Raw genomic sequence first — 20,457 nt, 5'->3', positions numbered from 1 at the left:
AATAGAAAGAAAATGTAAAAATTAAAAATAAAATGATATTGAATTCTGAATAGGTCCAAAAGCTGAGTGTGATGCTTAACACGTGGCAGGAGAGGCCTTAAAGCATCACACTGAGACTTCCTCTAAGAGGAAGCACTGAAAGAAAATGACAGAGCAGGTGAGCCTCACAGTAGCTGATGTTATTCAAGGTGTTTCCCTGCCACCTAGAACCCTCTCAGGCACCACCAGCAATAATGAGCTTTCTTACCTGCAGAAGCCCTGCTTGTGGAGATGAGCAGGTCGGCTGAGAAGAAGCTGTGAACCCATTTTACGGGTGTAAAGCATCACAGCCAATATTTATTTGTTACTTTTAGCCCCTATTGATCCTGAATCAACCCTGTGAGGTGGATGTTATTCCCATTTATCAGATGGGGAAACTGAGGCCTGAAAAGTGGAGAAACAGGCTCAACTAGGGCATCTGGCTCCAAGAGGCCCTCTTCAGCATCTCTGAAATGTGCAAATGAAATATCACCCCTGGGAGCTGGAAAGATTGAACCCTGTTGTTGGCCCTTTTTGGTTGCTGTGGTAGATTGTTTGCAAAATTACGTGAATAATTTCCTGCCTGTGTCCCAGCCAATGTCTGTAACTTTGACCCTTGGATCAGCCAGGTGTCTTGCTTTGGCTGATGCAATGTTTTCAAATATGCTACACAAAAAGGCCTGCAAAGTACTTGTGCAGTCAAACTTATTGTTGCTCATGTCCTTGGGAACCTGTGGTCCCCACCGTAGAAACAAACAAGCCTGCAGGATGATGGACTCATGGCCAACTCAACTGCCATGTGTGTGAGCGAGGCCATTGACCCCCAGCTGCCATGGATGACATTAGCAGAAGAACTACCCAGCTGAGCTTTGCCCAATTTGCTGCCCCACAGATCACGTGCTACATAAACTGCTGTGGTGTTAAGCCAGTGTTTGGGAGGGTTTGCTATATATCAACAAATAACTGATATAAATGGTGACGGTAGCGATGAAGAGCCTGGATGGCCTGAAATCTCCCTGGCAGCACTTAAAAAGCAATAGCCCTGGTATCACAGCCTGTTGGGTCTTCATCTAAAGAAGATTCTACAACAGATCTGGCAGCCAGGGATTAGGACACCGCTAGTCAGCACCTTTATTCTGTGCCTGTTGTACACAAATCCTATACTCAACCTGGGTTCAATACCATTGCAGTCCATGGTCCCTGTCCTGGGACCTGAAGGGTTTACAAACCTTACCAGTGAGGTTTTGCTCTAGGGAATAAAAAGAGAAAAAGGAGGGGCTAGAATGCACCTAAGGCTTCTGGTCTCACCACGCTGGGCCACCTAATTATTCTCTCTTTAATCCAAGGAGGTGGAAAGAAGGTCATCCCTGAGCTGAACGTCTAGGGTTAACTCTGCGCCAAGCTCTTGCTCCTAACGGCCTGATGTCTCATGCGAAGAAGCAGGTACTGTCTGCCAATATATTGCCCTCTGGCAAACCATCTGGTTTCTTTCTGACCTGTCGATGAAATAGACTGTGGGAAGACTGGACATAACTTGGTCCATCTGCCTTCCGCTGCCTCCTGCTCTGTGCCTTGCTCTCGGCTGGCATTCAGGTGGGAAAGCATCCTGCCCCTTCCAGTTGCCATGTGTAGCTGAGGCTTTCAGTACCTCTGCTCCTTGGGAGTGTTCCCTGATATTTCCGGCCACCAGCTGCCAAGCAATCTTACATTAGAGGCCACATACCAACCACTAAAACAACTCTCTGTGCGACGCCATTTCTCCTATTTGCTTTCCTTTGAAGTTAGTTGGCCAATGTTGAAGGTATTTTAAAATAAAACTGGGGAGGAAAATCAAAGAGTGGCAGGCCTCTTCCCTCCCCTGCATGTCGAGAAACTTCCCACTCAGTTGAAACAGCATCTCCCGTTGCTGGGTTTTCCTTAGAGGTTTCATGCCCCACCTGCCAGCTCGAACCTGCTTAGCTTGTGAGATGTGATGAAATCACAAACCAAGGCAGTGTTGCTGCAAGCAATTCTTTTTTATCTGTTTTCATTTATGGAGCCTGACATTGAGTAATAATAATAATTAAATGCCATTTAGGCTTTTAGGCACCTATACCAGAAGGCCTCTAGACACCTCATCAACAGCAGCCTGGGCTGACAAAAACAAAGCTAATTATATTGTTGGTTAGCTTTTTTCAAAAAAATAAGTAAAGCTGCTGACCAACTCTCCTTACCTCCTATGAAAGCAGTACATGAAATGTTTCATCCGACAGTCCATTTGCACAGAACCAGTTTATAACCAGGTTCCCTTGACTTAAACTTCCCACGTGGAACTATAAGTATCAACACATGACTTTAGCCTCTATTTTCTTTCTTTGTTTTAAAGTTAAATGGCATTTTATTTGATTTGCTGTAGAAAGACTGTAAAATCTCCCATGACCTAGGAAAATGGTTATAAATATTTTAGCTTATTTCTCATATTTTTTTCTCCGCATTTCCTCGGGGGGGGGGGGGGAGTTGATTTTTACTTTGGCGTGATTATTCTGTATTTTCCACCCTTTTGTAAATGTAAAAAAAATTCTGTTAATACTAATTACGTATTTTGAAAGTCCACATCAGAGGATATTTATTTTTAATTTTTATTTTATCTTTCAATTGCAGTTCACATTCAGTATTATTTTGTATTAGTTTCAGGTGTACAGCACAGTAATTAGATAATATATTTACAAAGTGGTCCCTCCAATGTTTCCAGTACGTACCTGGCCCCACACATAGTTATTACGATATTTCCTGTGCTCTACTTTACATCCCCATGACTATTCTGTAACCACCAATCTGTACTTCTCAGTCCCTTCACCTCTTTCACCCGGCCCCCAAACCCCTCCCCTCTGGCAGCCAGCAGTATGTTCTCTGTAGCCTGTTTCCATTCTGCTTGTTCGTTTATTTTTTGGCCTCTATTCTCATGTTCCCTTAGCTCTCTGAGAAATCTCTAAGGACCCAATTTTCCCATATAGATTCATAGCCCCAGGGCCAGCTTTATTTATTTATTTATTTATTTATTTATTTATTTATTTATTTATTTATTTATTTATGTGCACCCATAGTGTTAGAAGAAGTGCCTGGATGCTTGTGAGGGATGCTTTTCACTTTCAGAAGTTGAAGAGAGTTTTAGATGTGGAAACTCCAAAATAGCTTGATCTAAGAAATTGAACCAGCGGATACTGATGATAACAAAAGAAACCAACAAAATCTCTGGAGAGATTGGGAAAGGACAACGTGAACTTGTTACAGGTTTTCTACTGACTTGCAGGATGACTCTGGCCAAGTCCCAAGAGACCCAGACACACAGGGGGATCCCTAAAGCTTTTGATACAACTTCTCTCAACAGCATTTGCAGTTCAAATTCTGGCTGCCCGAGCAAAAACGTCAGAGTTCTCATTAAAGGAAACGAAGCAAGTCTCTAGGAGAGATTTTTGGCTCAGTTTTTCTCTGAACTATACAACTGGGCAATATTCTCAGCCACTCCTTTCCCAAGTCACTTTCTCCTGCCTGAATTAAGAAACCCAGTTTGATGGACCTGGAAAGAAAATGATTCATAATGACTGTGGTTTATAGATGTATTTTTTAAATTAGCTCCATGTGAGCCAAGGTCCCCAATTCTTGCTCTTGTCAAGGGAGGGCCATTTTGACAGGTCCTGCCAGGAGCCCCTGTGGGCTAGTTACTAAATGCCTTCCTTTGTTCTTGATTTCATCCAGGGGCAGGAGACTGCAGGTGCCAAGATGCACTGCAGTCAGGCTTCCTGCAGAGCCCTGAGACCTGAGGTCCCCTGGCCTCAATTCAATAAAAGATAAACCTCCTCTCTTCCCCTTACCTGGGGACACTCTGCAAAGGGCCTCATCTATTTTTCTACCAGGGGCAGCAGTCAGACACCAGCCAGGCAGGCAGGGGATCCTGGCCAGGTTCCTGACTCAGAGCATCCTCTGTCTCTTAGCCCCCTGAGCTCCTGGGCCCTCACTCTGCCCTCACTAAGCCCTCCCTGCCCAGCAGCAAACAATCAGTTGCTGGCTGCTCCCCCCAGCCCCGCTGGCTGCCAATCAGCCCAGCTATAGGGGGTGGAAGTAAGTTCCACTCCCCGCTGAACCACCAGGAGGTGCTCAGAATGACTGAGTGGGCTGATGATGGCCTGGCAGGCTGGGGACCCGAAATTGTCATCCTGAGGGGGCCCAGGCGTGGGCATGATTGGCTGGGGTGTTGTGGGGCAGGGGCGGGGACTAGCAAAAGCAGAGGGGCAGCTCCTTCTGCTGATGGAAGAGTTCCAGGATGGGGAAAGGAGATGTCAGCAGGAATGGGCGATCTGCCGGAGGAGGCGAGATGGGAAAAGAGAGACAGAAGGCGATGGGGGGTCTGGGGCTCCTAATGAGAGGCCAGAAAATCAAGAACCAGGGGAGAAAAGTGGAAAAGCTTGGGCACAGGGTTGGTTGGGGTCAAAGACAACATAGGCTCTCGGGGGGAGTGGAGTGAGCAGTGGTCCAAGGAAGGAGTTAAATGGAAAAGAGACAGGGAAAGTCACTCGCCTCTCAGATTATTCAAATTTGTTGTACTTATTGATAATGTATTTCATTTCTTCTGCGTGGGGGGGATATGATTCAGCACAAATTTGATGTAAATTTATGGAAATGTAGATGCAGAGAGGCTGCAGGCGGGAGCTGCTGGCGGGCTGGCTGCGTGGCCCTCCCGGAGGCAAGGTTACCACTCTCTGGACTTGGGGAGCTGAAAATAGAAGCGGCCGACTTGGGGGCCACTGGCCTCAACTTCAGGCCAAGAGAGGGACTCACCCTGTCGCTCTGGAAGGCTTATTTTTTTAAAAAAAGCCTGATGATTGTCTAAAGTGGAATCACCTACATTGGCCTCCTGTTTGATTTTTGTCCTAGGGTAGGGGGGACAATTTTTATCCAGTAGAGATGGTCAGGAGAGAAAAAAGAAGAAAATTAACCTTAACTAGAACCTACTGTGTACACAGAATTGGCCAGGGAAGTGACAGAAATGTTGTTTCTTGCTCTGAACTATGAAAGAGTAATGGGCTTGGGGAGGAAAAAAGAAAAAACAAAGAAAACAATTTGCTAGAGAGGGTGAAAAGGTGGCATTTCATATAAATGGCCGGAGCCGGTAAAATATTTACTGTCCATTAGGCTGTCCTTCACAACACTGAAGGCTGAGTTTTATCTTCCCCCCAAACCAGGTCATGGCATTTATCTAAAGAGGCACCTCTCCCAGCTGGCCGCAGCCTCTCCGGCCTGGCCATGACCGTGACAGCAAACAGCCGTTCACAGCTTGCGGGCAGTCTCTCTGGGCCAGGCCTTCCTCTGCAACTTGGAATTGCAGTGAGACAAGAGATTCAAGACAGCAGAAAAAGAGCCAGGCCAAAGGGTTTTACTGTCCCTTCATTCCCATGAAAGACACATATTCTTGCTTTCTGCCAAAGCTGTGATTCCTTTCAATGTCCAGTTGTGGGCCCCGAGTTGCCGCGGCTCCCCTGGCCTGGAGGCAGACAAAGAGGTGTTCCGCTGGAGCCCACGGCCAGGGTTTGTGGGCACATTTGAGTCAGTGTTTCAAAGGATGGCAGTGATCTGCTCATTTTTATTACATTCATGGGGCAGAATTTGTCAGCCCTTGGTGACACCGATTATAATGCTTTGACCTCATTCAGTCACCAAAGGGCAAATTTCTCTTTGTTCTCTAACAGAAACACAGCATGGCAGGTAAACGTGAGTTCTAAAAAGAGACTGTCACCGGGGGTATTTATGAGCCTATCATGTCCCTGCCGTCGCACTGAGGAGTTCACCTTTGGAGAGAGAGAGGCACATATATGCCCCTTACAGGCACTCATGTGACACAGTAGTTGCCATTTATTAACTCTGTTTGTTCCCATGAAACAGGAAAAGTAATTTTAAGATGATATAAGAGAGTCTTAGGAGACTCTCTTTTAACATATAGGGTCATTTATTTATTCGACAAACTTTTTTTTTAATTCTAATTTTTAAAAATATTTTAATCCTTACCCGAGGACATGCCTATAAATTTTAGGGAGAGAGGGGGAGAGAGAGAAATTTCAATCTGTTGCTTCCTGTATGCACCCAGACCGAGGATTGAACCCACAACCTTAGGTATGTACCCTGACCAGGAATCAAGCCCATAACCTTTTGGTGTACAGGATGACATTCCAACCAACTCAGCCAGGGCATGACTAACATTCTTTTGTTAATTTATCTTTATTGTTGAAAGTATTACAGATATCCCATTTTTTGCCCTCTTTGACCCGCTCAACCCCACTCCCACCCCCTCCCCAGGCCTTCACCACACTATTGCCTGTGTGCATGAGTTATGCGTATAGGCATATAAGTTCTTTCATTAATCTCTTCCTGCCCCCACCTTCCCTCTGAGATTCCTCAGTCTACGACAACCATTTCTTGAGCATTTATACACTGAACTAGGCCATGGAGATGACAACCAGGTTTGGACCTGGTCCTCTGTCCTCAAGGCTCTTAGTCAGTAGCCTCCAGCAGCTGAGCTCTGCAGAAATGTGGAGAGATGTTTCAGAACTGGCCTCTTCAGATATGATGGGTCATACAGGCTTCAAGGACCAGGAATGGACCGTGGGAACTAGATCCGTTTGGTACACTTAAAATGGTTAAAATGGCAAATTTTGATATATTTTTTTCCATAATAAAAAAAAGTAAAAGAAAAAAATCTTTGAAAAAAATAAAAAACACAAAAAGTGAAAAACCAGGTCCATGTGGAAAGCTGGGACAGGGCAAGATCAAAGACTACAAAGGCACAGAAAGCACACATTGGCAAGTTTACTCACCAAATCCCAGAGCATTTAGAAAAGGGGAAGCAGTGACCCCTTTCCAAAGTGAAGGAAGGAGTAATTGGACAAAAACTTTAGAAAGGGAGACTGGGTCGAAGCAGTGAGTGTGAGGGCTGGGACATCTTCACCTCTGTGACTTTTCCTCATCTATACAATGAGCAGACTGGGCCCGATGACCTTGAAGACCTGTGCCTCTATGAAATTAAAGCAGAAATTAGCATTTGAATGGAACTCCGTACAAAAGGTTAGTGAAGGTGGTGTTCATATCATCGAAGAGAGATTACAGAGCCATAGATCATTAGAAATATGAAGAATTTCAGCGATCTGGAAGCTTATTATACAAGAGAGGCCAGGAGTGATAAAAGTCACAAAGCTTGTTAGGGACACAGAGCTGAGGCGAGAGCCCAGACTTTAGATTCCCCATGCCCTGGCTCTTTCCCAATGCTTACAGGTTGGTAATATTTGAGGAGGGTGAGGGGGCGCGATTCAACCCATAACAGCTATTTTCTTTTCAATGAGACTTCTCACATCTCTGTATGACAGAATTAACTAGGCATCTACGTAAATTATCCGGGTCCCCTAGCTTCTCAATGAATACTTAGCCATCCCCAAGGCTTCCTGCCCCCCTTACTTCAATCAGAAGTGGTTTGAATTGGGGCTGCTAAGCAACATTTGCCCTTCACCCATGCAATCCATACCTTTCTACTGTGCAAATAGAATGGATTGTCCCCATCCATTTTAATATCTAGTGGAAGGCACTGAGATGAGGTGTTTTTTTACTCATCTATTCCTTTTTCATGCTACTTCAGTATCCTTAAGTTTGCTGCTGTCACTCTCTAGCACATGAGGTTAGGTCTTGTCCCTCCAGCAGTCCAGTGAACTCTGCAGCTTGACAGATCCTGGAACTTCTGTTCATGTCTGGTGACTCCTTTCTGAGTCCCAAGGAGATACTGCAAAGGCCTTTCCCAGAAAAGTGCAACGGGAAGCATTGCCTTTGGAATTTGTCTCTCACCGGGAGCTTCAGCTATATTCTGTGTATGTGAGATGATCGTCTGGTTTTCTTGCACACCCCTTTGGAATAGATGGTAACCTTGGTCTCAGAGGCAGTGTCCTAGGACTTGGAAACTCATTGGACCAAAAATGTCTACAACTTATTTTTCCCCTTAGATTCTCTTTTTTTTATTGATTTTCCATTTTTAGCACAAGATTGATCACCAGCCAAATACCAATTTACATACAAATTCTGCTAAACTCAGCATCCTATATACTTGGGACTTTTTCATCCATAAACCAATTTTTTAAAGAGAGAGATTCTATTATCAGAAGTGTCCCTGGTGATATCAAGATGGCCCGTAGAGCGCAAAGTCAGGAAGCCTTCTGCCTGGTGGGGTGAGCTCAGCTGATCTGTGAGCATAATAACTATGAAGCCAAGGTTGTAGGTTGATACAGTTGGGCAAGTTCATCTTTTGCTTACTTCTGTGGCCATAAGCTTGAACTCCAAACCTTGGTCAGTTACATTACAAGTTCATTCTTTAGTCTATCTTACTCCTCTCTCATTTTGTTATAGACAACTAGAAGTCAGGCAGCCCCCTCAATACTCTGCCTGAAAATCAAGTTTACTAGATCACATAGATATATTTTCTACTTATACGTTACCACAGAAACAGTTTTGCTGAAATTTCTTCTACTGTATAACATGGATCTCCTTTCCTTCAGTTTCTAATAAATTTTCCTCAGTTTGCTTTAAACCCTCATCAGCACTCTCCTTGAGGCCCTTCGAGGTCTCCCTAACTGCCCTCATGAAGGGCTTCCAGAACCCACCTACCGCTGGGTCCCTAAGCTAATGCCATATGTTTTAGATTTTTGTTACAGTAGCTGCCCCACTTCTAGACTCCAGATTTTCTGTTTCTGTTGCTGCCAGTTCCATTCCTATTGCTTCCAAACTTAGTGGCATAAAATATTATGCTAACAGATTATGTGGATCGGGAATTCAGAAAGAACATAGCAGGGAAAGCTTGTGTATGCCCCGTCTGGAGCTTCAGCTGGAAATACTTGAAGGTTGGAAGTGACACCACAACTGCAAGTTTGGATTATCTGAAGGCTTTTCAATCAGCCTGGCGCCTGGCCCGGGAGACCTCGGAGGCGAGGCTCCTGACTGGGGCGCCTGTGCCCCGCTCCTCCGCTCTGCTTGCTTCCTCGCAGCATGGTGCCCTCAGAATAGTCAGGCTTCTCACATGGCAGCCCAGCCCCCAGTGTGAAATTCTGGTCAAGAAGTCAGAAGCTACATGCCCTTTATGACTCAGCCTCAGAAGTCATGCATGGCCACTTCTGCCACATCCCATTAGTTGCATGAAAATCACAAGCCGATTTGGATTCTGGAGGAGGGGACATAGACTCTTCCTCCTGAAAGAAGAATGTGGGTTGAGAGATTTTCGAGGTCACCTTTGGAAAATATAACCTGCCTCATCCAGGAAGGTCATTACTGCTGAAGCAGAACTGAAACGCAGTTGTTTTTATGCCCAGACCCCTGTTTCTTTGCTATACCATGCTGATGAGTCAATAGCATCATTTGCATCAATGAAGGACCTTATGTTATTAGGGAAAAAAAAAAAAGAAACATAAGGCAAGGAGCCAAATTCAGTCTCACTTGAACATTCTCTAGCTTAAATGCAGCATAAATGCGTTTTCCATAGCGCTCACAGAGCAAACAGCTGCATTTATTTGCGTCCAAAAACATGGAAAAATGACAAACTGTAAGCAAAGGGAAGGAACTTGAGAAAACTACCGAAACTTCTATATGTGTAAATCTTCATAAACATAGTTGTAAGATTGATTAAAGCAGGTGCTGAGACCTTCTCCTACCCTGAAGTGTCCGGCTTATAAACGGCCCCTTCCCATATAATGATGTCATTCTCTAGGTACTATTTCTATATTTGTCTAAGCAGTCAAATGCTCATTACACTTTCTCAAGTCAACTTGATCAACCACTCCCTCCTGTCTCCAACATACACGAGTTCAGTCTCTCTCTCTCTCTCCCACACACATGCACACACACATTCACACACACACTACACAAAATTTCCTGTATCCCTCTGGATTCCTTTAGAGTTCCTTAGATTTGTTGTACAGAACAAGTATATTTTCTATAGCTAAGGCTTGACTTGGACAAAAAGTAGGAACCCATGCCCAAGTTGATTCGAAGTTGATTGTACTCTACGTGAATTCCTTCCTTTTGCCCCATGAATAAAAACACAATCTCACCCTTTCCCCCTTTGATCAGATTCTTCTCTGGTTTGCAAATCTGAAAATGTCAGGAACGCGTTGTTCCTACAAGTCAGCATCGTCAAGAGAGCTCTTTGAGAGGATTCTAGTCCACCTTTATGTCTTTGTACATAAACTAGGTCTTCTCTAAAAACTCAGTTCGAATTTGATTTGCAGGGGAAATCCCTAAAGTTGTCGTAAGGATTTTAAGAGCTAAAGAAGGAAATACCACTCAGTACTTACAGTGTCCAAAACAACATGCTAAGTGCTTTTCTAGGGAGACGTACAGTGTATGGTTTGGCACAAAAGAGGTCAAGATTAGTAATGTGTGTAGATGGGGCAGCTGTCCAAGATGGAAGGGGGGTAGAGTCAGGGAAAAGGGACACAAGGTGGTTTGGAAGGATGCCTAGGAATTCCAAAAGAATGGATGTGTATCTCTCTCTTTCTTAATTAACCTGCTGCCTCCTCACCACAGATAATGTGTGACCTTGACCATTACTAGGCTGTCCAAAACTCCCATCTCAGCTCCCACTGCCCTTAACCTCGCTTTCTCTGCTCTAACGACACTGGCCAGGTGCCCTCCCACTTCAGAGCCTCCGCAATTATGGTTCCTTCTGCTTTGAAAGCTCTTCCAAAACTCCAAGAGAATAAGTAGCTGTTGTTTTCAACCAGCAAGTTTGTGGTGCTTTGTTGTGGCAGCCCCAGGACACCAGTGGAGATGTGCCATGGTCTTCATAGAGTAGAGGTGTTTCCCTGTCATTCCTGATGGGTCTGGGGGCTGAAATGAGTCTGGGAGGTAAGGAAGGAACAGAGTAAGAGGCGCAGGTAGCACTCCGTGTGATGGGCTGGGCAGCACACGTCCATTTTTAGGGCACATTTCAACTAAGGTGAACCAGAATTATTGCTCACCTTCGTCTGCCAGGTTGCTACAGTGTCACGCACTTAGCTGGTCCGCCGGCCTGGTTTAAATGAAGAAGCAGCGCCCTTGTTAGCGTGGTGCTCTGACTCGTATCCATCGATGCTTCTTGGAAAAGCTGAGGGTGCAGAAAAGCAGTCCCAACCCGGGTGGTTTTCAGCCCTGGGGTCTGGTGATAATATTTGGTCCCATTCAGAGCTGGCCTAAATGTGCTGCTTGGTGACTTCTGTGTGCTCCAAACTGAGTGTCCCACAGCCCTGCTCCTCTCATTCTCAAAAGCAGCCCATAATCTGCTGCACTTTTTCTCGGGTGGGCTCCCCGGAGCGGAACCTGGCCCAGGGCAGCTCCTGAATGGGGCTCGAGGCCTCTTCTCAGGGTGAGTCAGGAAGACTTCTGGGTAGATTAGGAAATTTCCCCAAATCTCTTCTCCCTCCTAATCACCAGCATCGCCACCACTATCATTTCCACAGTCATCTTCCTAATTATTTGAAGTGGAAAGAGAGCAGGTTACCTGCTTAATGAAAAATAGGCGGGGGGCGGGGGGTAGAAACTGTGGAGATAGGTGATTGAACAGCCTCTCTCGGAAATGCACTCCTGGTGTGTGATGAGTGAGCGTGAGGCCATTGCACCCAACACACTTCCAGCTTAAACCTGCCCTCCCCTCTGACGCCCTTCACTCCAGCTGATTGAATCTGACTTCTTGCCATAAACACTCCCCGATTCCCTTCCTCTGTGCCTACAGCGACCCCTCCCATCACAGAAGCCTCCATCGACCCCTCTCCCAGAAGCCTTACCGCTCGTGGAGATTGTGTCATACACACACACACACACACGTGTATATCTTTTTTCTTCTACTAGATTATAAACTCCCCGAGGGAGACCTTCTGTTGCATTCTTTTCTGCATCCCTCACACCCCAGCTGCCAAGCACATGCTTTGAACAGAGCAGGTGTTTGATGTCTATTGAAAGATCGAGAAACTAGAGGGTTACTAACTTGCTCTTTGATAGACATATAGCAAGAGGAAAGTGTTTGGGGACAGCAGCAGGTGTGGCAGAGCCTGCTATTACTCCCCGAACATCTGTCCTCTCCTTCCTGGAGGCACAGGCATTGACCTGCCTCTTTTGCAGTTAAAGGAGAGCCTATAAGTGTATTCTGGCCAAAGGGAAGTGAGCAGGAATGACTGGTACTGCGCCAAGGCCTGGCCCATGGCACCTACATACATGACCTCCCACACTCTCTCCAGCTTGATACCGGTCAGCCTGGTGTCCTCAGGGACTATGTCTGGAAGATGACAAAGTCACAAAATAGAAGGAGCCTGAGACTTTGAGTCATCACATGGAGAGGAGCCACCAACCAGTCAGGAATACCATTTAGGATGTTGTATAAGAAATAAACGTCTACCATGTTGGAGTCATTACACAGTTTTGGGTTTGTTCCAGTAGCTAGGATTACCTTCACCGATATAACAGGTTTTAGTATTTCTGGGAAAAGGTGCAAAAGCCATGATTTTTGGTTTTCTTATAATGTATATAAAATTTTATATTAGTCAAGACAGGTAAGGTTACACAACAGTGACAAATTAAGCCTAAAGTCCCAATGGTTTTGCATATGAAAGGGTTTTATTTTGCTCCTGCTGCATATCCATTGTCGGATTTTACGTGTGTGTGTGTGTGTTTGAGTCAAAGGAGGTCTCTGCTCCACGCTGACACTCAGGTACCCAGGCTGAAGGCCTTTTTACCATTTGTAGCTACAATATCTGGGAGCAGTGGCCTTCTCATTCGCTGCCACAGGAGGGGCCAAATAAGCCCAGCTCTTCCCCGTTCATCCTATTGGCCAGAACTTGTCACGCGACCCTGAAGAAAGAGCTGGGAAATAGGAGAATCAAATGTAGTATTTAGTGAGCATTTCCGCCTTTGCTACTTTTCTAGAACACCTCCCAGGTTCCCTCCAGCTGCAAACACTGTCTCCTGCCTCTGGATTCTGATAGCACTCTCTGTGCCCCTTCCTTATAATAGGTATTTTTTACATTGTATGAACACACACACCCTTACCTATGTAAAATAGATAAGGACCACTATAGACCACTCCCCTGTTTTCATTTACTAACTTATTTAAAACCCCACAATAAGCCCTGGCAGGTAGTTACTCTTACTGTGTCCAACTTATAGATGAGGAGACTGGGGCACAGAGGCTAAGTATTCCAACCGGATTCCAGCCAGGATTCTAGCGCAGCCAGTTCACTTCCACAGTGCATGCTCCGAACTACTCCACTACATTACGGCTTGTCTTTTTCAGTCCCTTATTAGCAGAGATTAAGATATACAATTGATTTATTGCTTTATTTCCCATAATGCCAAGTACAGTGTTAGGTACACAACAGGTTTTCTGAAAGGTATTACACACGATTACAGATCTGATCTTTCAGTAATACAACCTTCTGCATTGCAGATTGCTTCTGAAGTATCAGGAAGCATTTTTGGAGATACGATTGTTTCTCCTTAAAAAGCTGCAGGTCTTCAAAAAGATAAAATGGGGTCTTTGGGGACATCTAGGGGATAACAAGACAGGAGGCAGCAGAAGTTAAGGTAAGACACTGAGGAAAGACTTGAGCCACTTTATTTACATTGTGTTTGATTTTGTGCTTAAGAGACTGTTAAGTTGCAATAGGGAAGTGTGGCCGCTCAACCTATTTGGTCTTCATTTGAGTCCCCAAACTTTGTAAATAAACCCAGATCCCCGGAGAGGACTTCCCTTTGCTTAAATGTGGATTCCTGGTAAGCTGTAATCCCCTTCCACTGGCCTTGAGCCTTCTACAGACTAAATTTAGGAAAATTAAATTACAACCTAGCAATGTGGCTCCCCAAATGAAGCATATAGGGGAGAGTACCTGAGACACCAGGGAGATGGTAGTGAGAGGGATGTGTCAGGAACGCAGTGGACAGTCTCCCATGTCTACAATCAGAAAGGCAAAGATCCTGTTCACTTAGAGAGAACTGGGATTGGGCGAGCAGGGAGAGGAGCCTCACTCTAAGTATGGCTCTGTGGTCCAACCAGGCATGAACGAAAGCACAGTCGACCTGTTTCAGGGGAGGGCGTTCCCCAGTGTGGCCGTGGCGTGGCTGGTGTCTTACGCGAATGAGGGCCAGTGAGTCAGGGCGGAAAAAGACTAGAAAATGACTCCTTCCATGACTAACAAGGGGGGGCCTGTTCTTGGGTTGCCATGATGGAAAAATTGGTGGGATCTCAGGAATTAATAAGGAACTGTCAGCCCCTGCTTAGATGCTCTATAGTTACAGTGGAGATTTGTATGTATTTAAATGGGAGGAGCTGGGTGGCAGGAGAAGTCTGTCCTGAAAGGACTCGGACTAAGTGGTACTTTGTCATTAACCTGCCCGCAGGATTGCTCTGCACTACCTAGTGTATGGTAATAATGCCCAAGTTGCCTTAAAATGCACTCCAGATCTTGACCCGAAGTATTTTCTAAACAAACAAAAAGTCTAAAGTTTTCCTAGTACCCTGATAGAGATCTCTGGTTTAAAAGGCTGCTGGATTTAAAGAAAAATGTTTCCACGAAGATGGACATGATTTTTGCAGAAAAGTAAGGCTCACGTATCAGTTAGGGTTCTTGGTATTTTAATTTATTCGACAAGTATTTATTTTTATATCGCACAAGTTTTTATTCACTTATTTATTTTGCAGCCAGGTGTCCCATGACAGATATTTACTGAGTCCTAAAATAGGCCAGGGATTGTACCAAGCAATCCCTGGGAATGGTGTGGTGGACAGGACCAAGTCCTGCTCCTCGCAGAGTTTATATTCCAGAGTGAGAGACAGATAATGAACAGTACGCAGCTGAACTAATAATTGTGTGATTTCTTACTGAGATAATTGCTGTGAAGGAAAAAACAAACAGTGTCTGAGTCTGTTCAGGCTACTATAACAAAATACCATAAAAATATGTCATAACAAAATACTATAGGCTGGGTGGCTTATGCAGAAGAGAAATGTATTCCTCGTAGCTCTGGAGGCTGGGAAGTCCAAGAGCAAGTACTGGCAGATTTGATGCCTGGTGAGAGCCCACTTTCTGGAGTATAGATGCCATCGTCTTGCTGTGCCCTCACGTGGCACAAGGGGAACAAGACGGCTCTGGGGTCTCTTTTATAAGGACATGAATCCCATTCATGAGAGCTTTCTCCTTAAAGTGATAGCTTTCTATATGTTTTCTATGAGGCCTGAATGCTGACATTGGGAGATGCATGTGCAGCTCCTTCTGGAACATTGGTTCTCACACTGTGAAGGACTTCAAGTCCCCCAGAGGTCTTGCTGAAACACAGATGGCTCGGCTCCACTCCCACAGTTTGTGACTCAATAGGTCTAGGGTTGGGCCTGAGAATTTACATTTCATGAGCCTTCTGAGTTAAATAGTGTTCCCCACCTCACACACGAGGTTCCTGTCCACCCAGAACCCCAGAAGCCCAGAACCCCAGACCTTATTTGGAAGTGGGGTCTTGGCAAATGTAATTAGCGAAGATGAGGTCATACTGAATCAGGGTGACCCCTAAACCCAGGATGACTGGTGTCTTTCTAAGAAGCGAAGAGACACAGAGGAAGAAAGCCACGTGACCACAGACACAGAGACTGAGTGGTGCATCTGCCAACAGTGGAACGCCAGGATCGCCAGCAACCGCCAGAAACGAGGAGGAGACCAGGAGGGGTTCTGCCTTAGAGCCTTCATGTGTGTCCTGGAAGTGGTCCACGCTTAGTTAGGTAGAAGAGGAATGAGTCCTTAACCTTTTTCTTCAATTTTTTATCACTCAAACATAACAATTTTTCAATTAAAGTATCTTGGTGTTTTTTCCCTAATTATAAAAGTAATGCACATGTTACAATAAAAGCAGTGTGCTTTCTGAAGTGGTATTTTTAAAATATTTTTGCTTGTCTTCCATTGGTTAAAATGCCCTTGTCTATCCCATGGTAGAGACAGTGAGAAGACACAGTGTTGATGAACTAACGGGCTTTCCCCTGAGGAGAGAACTCATATTAAGTGACTGTCTAAAAAGACCACAGTCCTGGTGAATATGAGGTGACGCCATCCTACCAGGAGGTGAGAATTTCCTCTCTGTTATACTATTAGGGGACTTAATATTAACTCCAACTCTGTCATCAATCTAAGATTTGCCGTAAAACTCTCATTTATATTAACTCCAGATGTACTCTTAGAGTTTAAGACTTGGGTTTCTCATACACAGTCATCGGTGGTATCTAAGAATTCATATGCACGCATAGCTTTTCCCCCGAACTGTAAATTTCCTCCTCTTTGGGACACCATCTGTTCCCTCCACCTAAGCCACTTTGCAATGCCATTTATTATAAAGTCGGCACCAATAGCTTCCTGCCTGACCTGGAAATCAGGGTCCTGTGCAAGATGACCATGTATTGTTTCAAACCTTCAGATAGATTATGGCAACTTCTTTTCTTTTTATCAGTGCATTAATGCATTGAAATAACCTCAGCCAGGTTTTCATACCTGCTCTTTGCCTCACAAGCTCCATTCTCCTGAACTGCACCAAATCGCACGTGTTTAAGTCAAACCTCACTCCCACGAGCCTGCCCCAAGCCCATCCTTTCTTCCCAAGAAATCCCAGCCAAGCTTTCCCCAGCAGCTCTCTACAGCACAGCAAATATCCAAAACTTGCCACCGCCCATCTTGCGTATTTCATCTAAAATACAGAATGCTACCTTTTAAAAATTAAAAATCCAGTAAAGCACCTTCCAAGGTTCAATCCGAGTTTAAAAAATTCATTACAATGCAAAGAAAAGAAGGATAATTTTTTTCTTTTTGCTGATAGTTAGTGGCATTGATAGATCATGGCAGAACCATCCGCAATATGGCCAAATAATTTCAGTGGAGAAGATTTTATATAGCTCCAGCTGAAATTCAATGAACTGATTCAGAAGGCTCAGTATAAAATATAACAGTGACTGTGAGCACCAAATCAATCTGGGGGCTTGAAGGGATGGGGGGAGCCCCTTTCCTGGATGTGACTAAGTGGGACTGTAAATTCAGAGGCATCGGAGTGGCCAGGCAGTGGGTTATAGCAGGTGATTTAAGAGACCTATCACAAAAAATCAGCAAGTGGTTGCAAACACCAATGCTTAGAGAAGCATGTGACTCTGAAGTATGTCTGCGGGAAAAAGCTAGAAGGATTTTCTTGTGGGCAAATGAGGGATATGCAATCAGGTGGCTAGGGTTCTAGGTTTGCAGTTTGGATCAATTCAAGACCCTATGTTCTACCTCACTGTGAAATAAGGGGGATGGATGAGAGCCATGATTTTCAACGTTTTGTTTTGTCTTGTCTTGTTAATAGTGGGAGGCTTTTAATCAACGGATTCTTCTTACAGTGTTGGATGTTTGGTCTGCTTCTCCAGACCTATACTTTAGTCACTATGGACTGAATGCTTGTGATCCCCCGAGATTCATGTGTTGAGACCTAACCCCCAATGTGATGGTATTTGGAGGTGGGGCCTTTGGGAGATGATGGGCTGTGAGAATGGAGCTCTCATGAGTGGGATTTATGCCTTTACAAAAAAGACCCCAGAGGGCTCTCCTGTTCCCCTTAGACCATGTGAGGTCACGGTGAGAAGAGTGGTCTGTGAACCAGGAAGAGGGTCCTCACCAGACACTGAATCAGCTGGAATCTTGATCTTGGACTTCCCAGCCTCTAGAACTGTGAGACATAAATGTTTGCTGTTTAAGCCACCCAGCCTATGGGTTGACTGTTTTGTTGTTGTTATAGCAGCTCATATGGACTAAGACACCAGCCTTCTTCACCCTGCCCCGAGCTCCAGGATGCTGAGACTACATCATCAAAGGCTCCCTATGAGAACTCAGTGTCAGCCAGTAGGAGAACCCAGCAGGAGACTGAAGGATGGGAGAAGTGAGAGATGAAGGTATATATTCCCCCAGCTCTCTCCCTGCCAGGTCACTGGTTGGCAGTGGCCACGTCCCTGCCTGGTGGCCTTCTCCTTCAGCCCCACCTCTCTTTCTGACCCTTTGGGTTCCAGAACCATCCCCCAACCTTATCCCTTCAGACGTGGGTAGCAACTGCTCTTGTTAGTCTCAAGAGCTTCATCATCTCTTAGGGGTTTCCTTTAACTCTACTTCTGTAAATAACCTCTTCATTGAATTCTCCCCAATGACCCCGTGGAAATGTCACATCTCTTTCCTGCCTGAACTGATGCTTTACAGAAATTTCTTAGGTAAAACAGATGAGGGAGAAGCTGCTCCAGTTGGGGCAGGCACGCAATATGTCCCATCCCCCGGGCTGGGGTTGTCTCATGCAGGAAGGAACTTCCAAACTGTTTCTTTCCAAGTCATCACCTGGGGGGCGGGGGTAGGGGGACCCCTTATCCAATGTAATCAAAATAGATTGAGTGCCTATATTCATTTATTCACTTATTAACTGTCATCAACAGAACACCTCAATGGGCCAGAATCTGTGCTATGTTCTGAGGTTAAGAGATAAATAGGATGTGATTCCTGGTCTCAGGGAGCTCACACATTCCACAGACACAAAAACCAAATACTTTTTGTGCGATTCACGGCCTGGGAGAGGGGGCCCTGTAGACAGCTCTCATTCCTGCCTACACCAAAGTCACCAAATGGGGGCTCTGTCTCTGTCAACTGCCGTGGTAGCAGGCAAGCCCCACCTCCAAGCAAAAACAGTCAGTTGTGCAGTTAGGACCCAACACCGTCTGGAGGAAGGGGGAGTAGGCAGAAGGATGAGACAGACATGGCCTTGCCCCCAAGATGCTGTCAGGGACCCAGGTACAGACACCCCGGGGCTCTTGGCTGAGGTGGATGGTTGCTTTAGAAACCTGCATGTCCACAGAGAGGGTGGCAGAAGTGGCTATGAGCAGAAGGATAGGTGACAGGGTCAATGGGTTATGCCAAGGATCAGAGAGGCACCAGGGCATGTCAGGACCACTCTTCTGGGTGGTCTCTCTCCACCTGGGGAGACAAGAAGGGAGCGTGTTCCTCCTAATGGGGAGACAAGGATGGTCCCAACATTCCTCGGCCCCACGAGGCAGAGGGGGATGTGCAGGCGCATCGCCCTCATTCCAGGGGACAGCGCAAAGCTGTGAGCACGACCTCCGCAGCCACACTGCCCAGGTCTGAGTCCAGTCTGTGCCACTTGCTGACAAGGAATATATTTATCTTCAGTCTCATCTGTAGAGGCAGATTCTAACCCTACCTGAGAGGAGTGTTGTGAAGATTTAATTAATTAACAGACACAAAGGACTGAGAGCAGCGCCTGGCACAGAGTATGCGCTACATCCATGCCCTTCACTGTTTTCATTTCCTGGTGGCCACATTGTAAAAATACTTCAAGACGGCCCCCAACCAAGTGGGCTTACAGGTAGAAGTGTGGCCAATGGGCACAAGGCTGGAAGGGAGGTGGAGCACCTCAGGCTTTGGAAGACGAGAAATATTTGGATCTCAGCTCTGCCATAAACCTGGTCTGAGATCCAGGCAAGGGCTTACCTCCTCCAATCCTTAGTTTTCTCATCTATAAAATGGGGATACCGATAGTGTTTACCTCCTAGGGTTACAGTGGGGCTTAATGCAAACCATTCCTTTATTTTTTTATTGACTCATTTACTCATTGATTCACTAAACAGGTTTGTTCCGCTATGCAAGCTGTGTTTATTAAAGTGACAAACTTGTTTCACAATTTGAGGATGGGTCTGAGGCACATATAACAGCCCCTTGGGGCCTCCGATAAGAAGGACCAGGCCTACGTTGCCACGGGAACTTGACCTAACTCTCGGTTCTGAGTAGAGTGTGACCCGTGCTTCTCAGCTCCAGCCTTCAAGAACTCAGGCTCCCTTGACACCCCAGCTCAGCACCTATGGACGCTCAGGGACCCCTTCTGGAGAAAAAGCAGCTGTGCCCATGCTGGGGAGGAAGGAAAGGGACCGGGGGCAAGAGTGTGCCGGAAATTGCTGCGCGTGCTGGGTGATTACCGCATGTGTGGGTAACACTCCTGCCTGCAGTCACCAGGACTACAGGCAGTGAGTGACAGATCAGACGCACGCCTCCTCATTCAGATGCACCCCCGTGCTCCAGATCTGCCTGTTCCCGGGGAGGTTTCAGGGCGAGCTGCCCCGAATGTTCATTCAGAATGATGCCTCCCCACTCATCTCTGGAAGTGTTTAAACTTCAGGTGGACAGCGTGGCCCTTGGGAATGTGCTTTCATGCACTGGGAGTTGATTTTGAACAGCAAATATGCTGCAGTCAGTCACAGAGGGAAATAATAATACAACTTCAAAAGAGCAGAGGCCAAGAAGAAAGGTTATTATTAATGGAAGAAAATTTTAAAGTCATATTAAACAGCCTCAAGTCTAGTGG

This window comes from Miniopterus natalensis, chromosome 1 (assembly GCF_054644295.1).
Source record: "Miniopterus natalensis isolate mMinNat1 chromosome 1, mMinNat1.hap1, whole genome shotgun sequence".
Lineage (NCBI taxonomy): Eukaryota > Metazoa > Chordata > Mammalia > Chiroptera > Miniopteridae > Miniopterus > Miniopterus natalensis.
Note: the sequence above shows the minus strand (reverse complement) of the source record.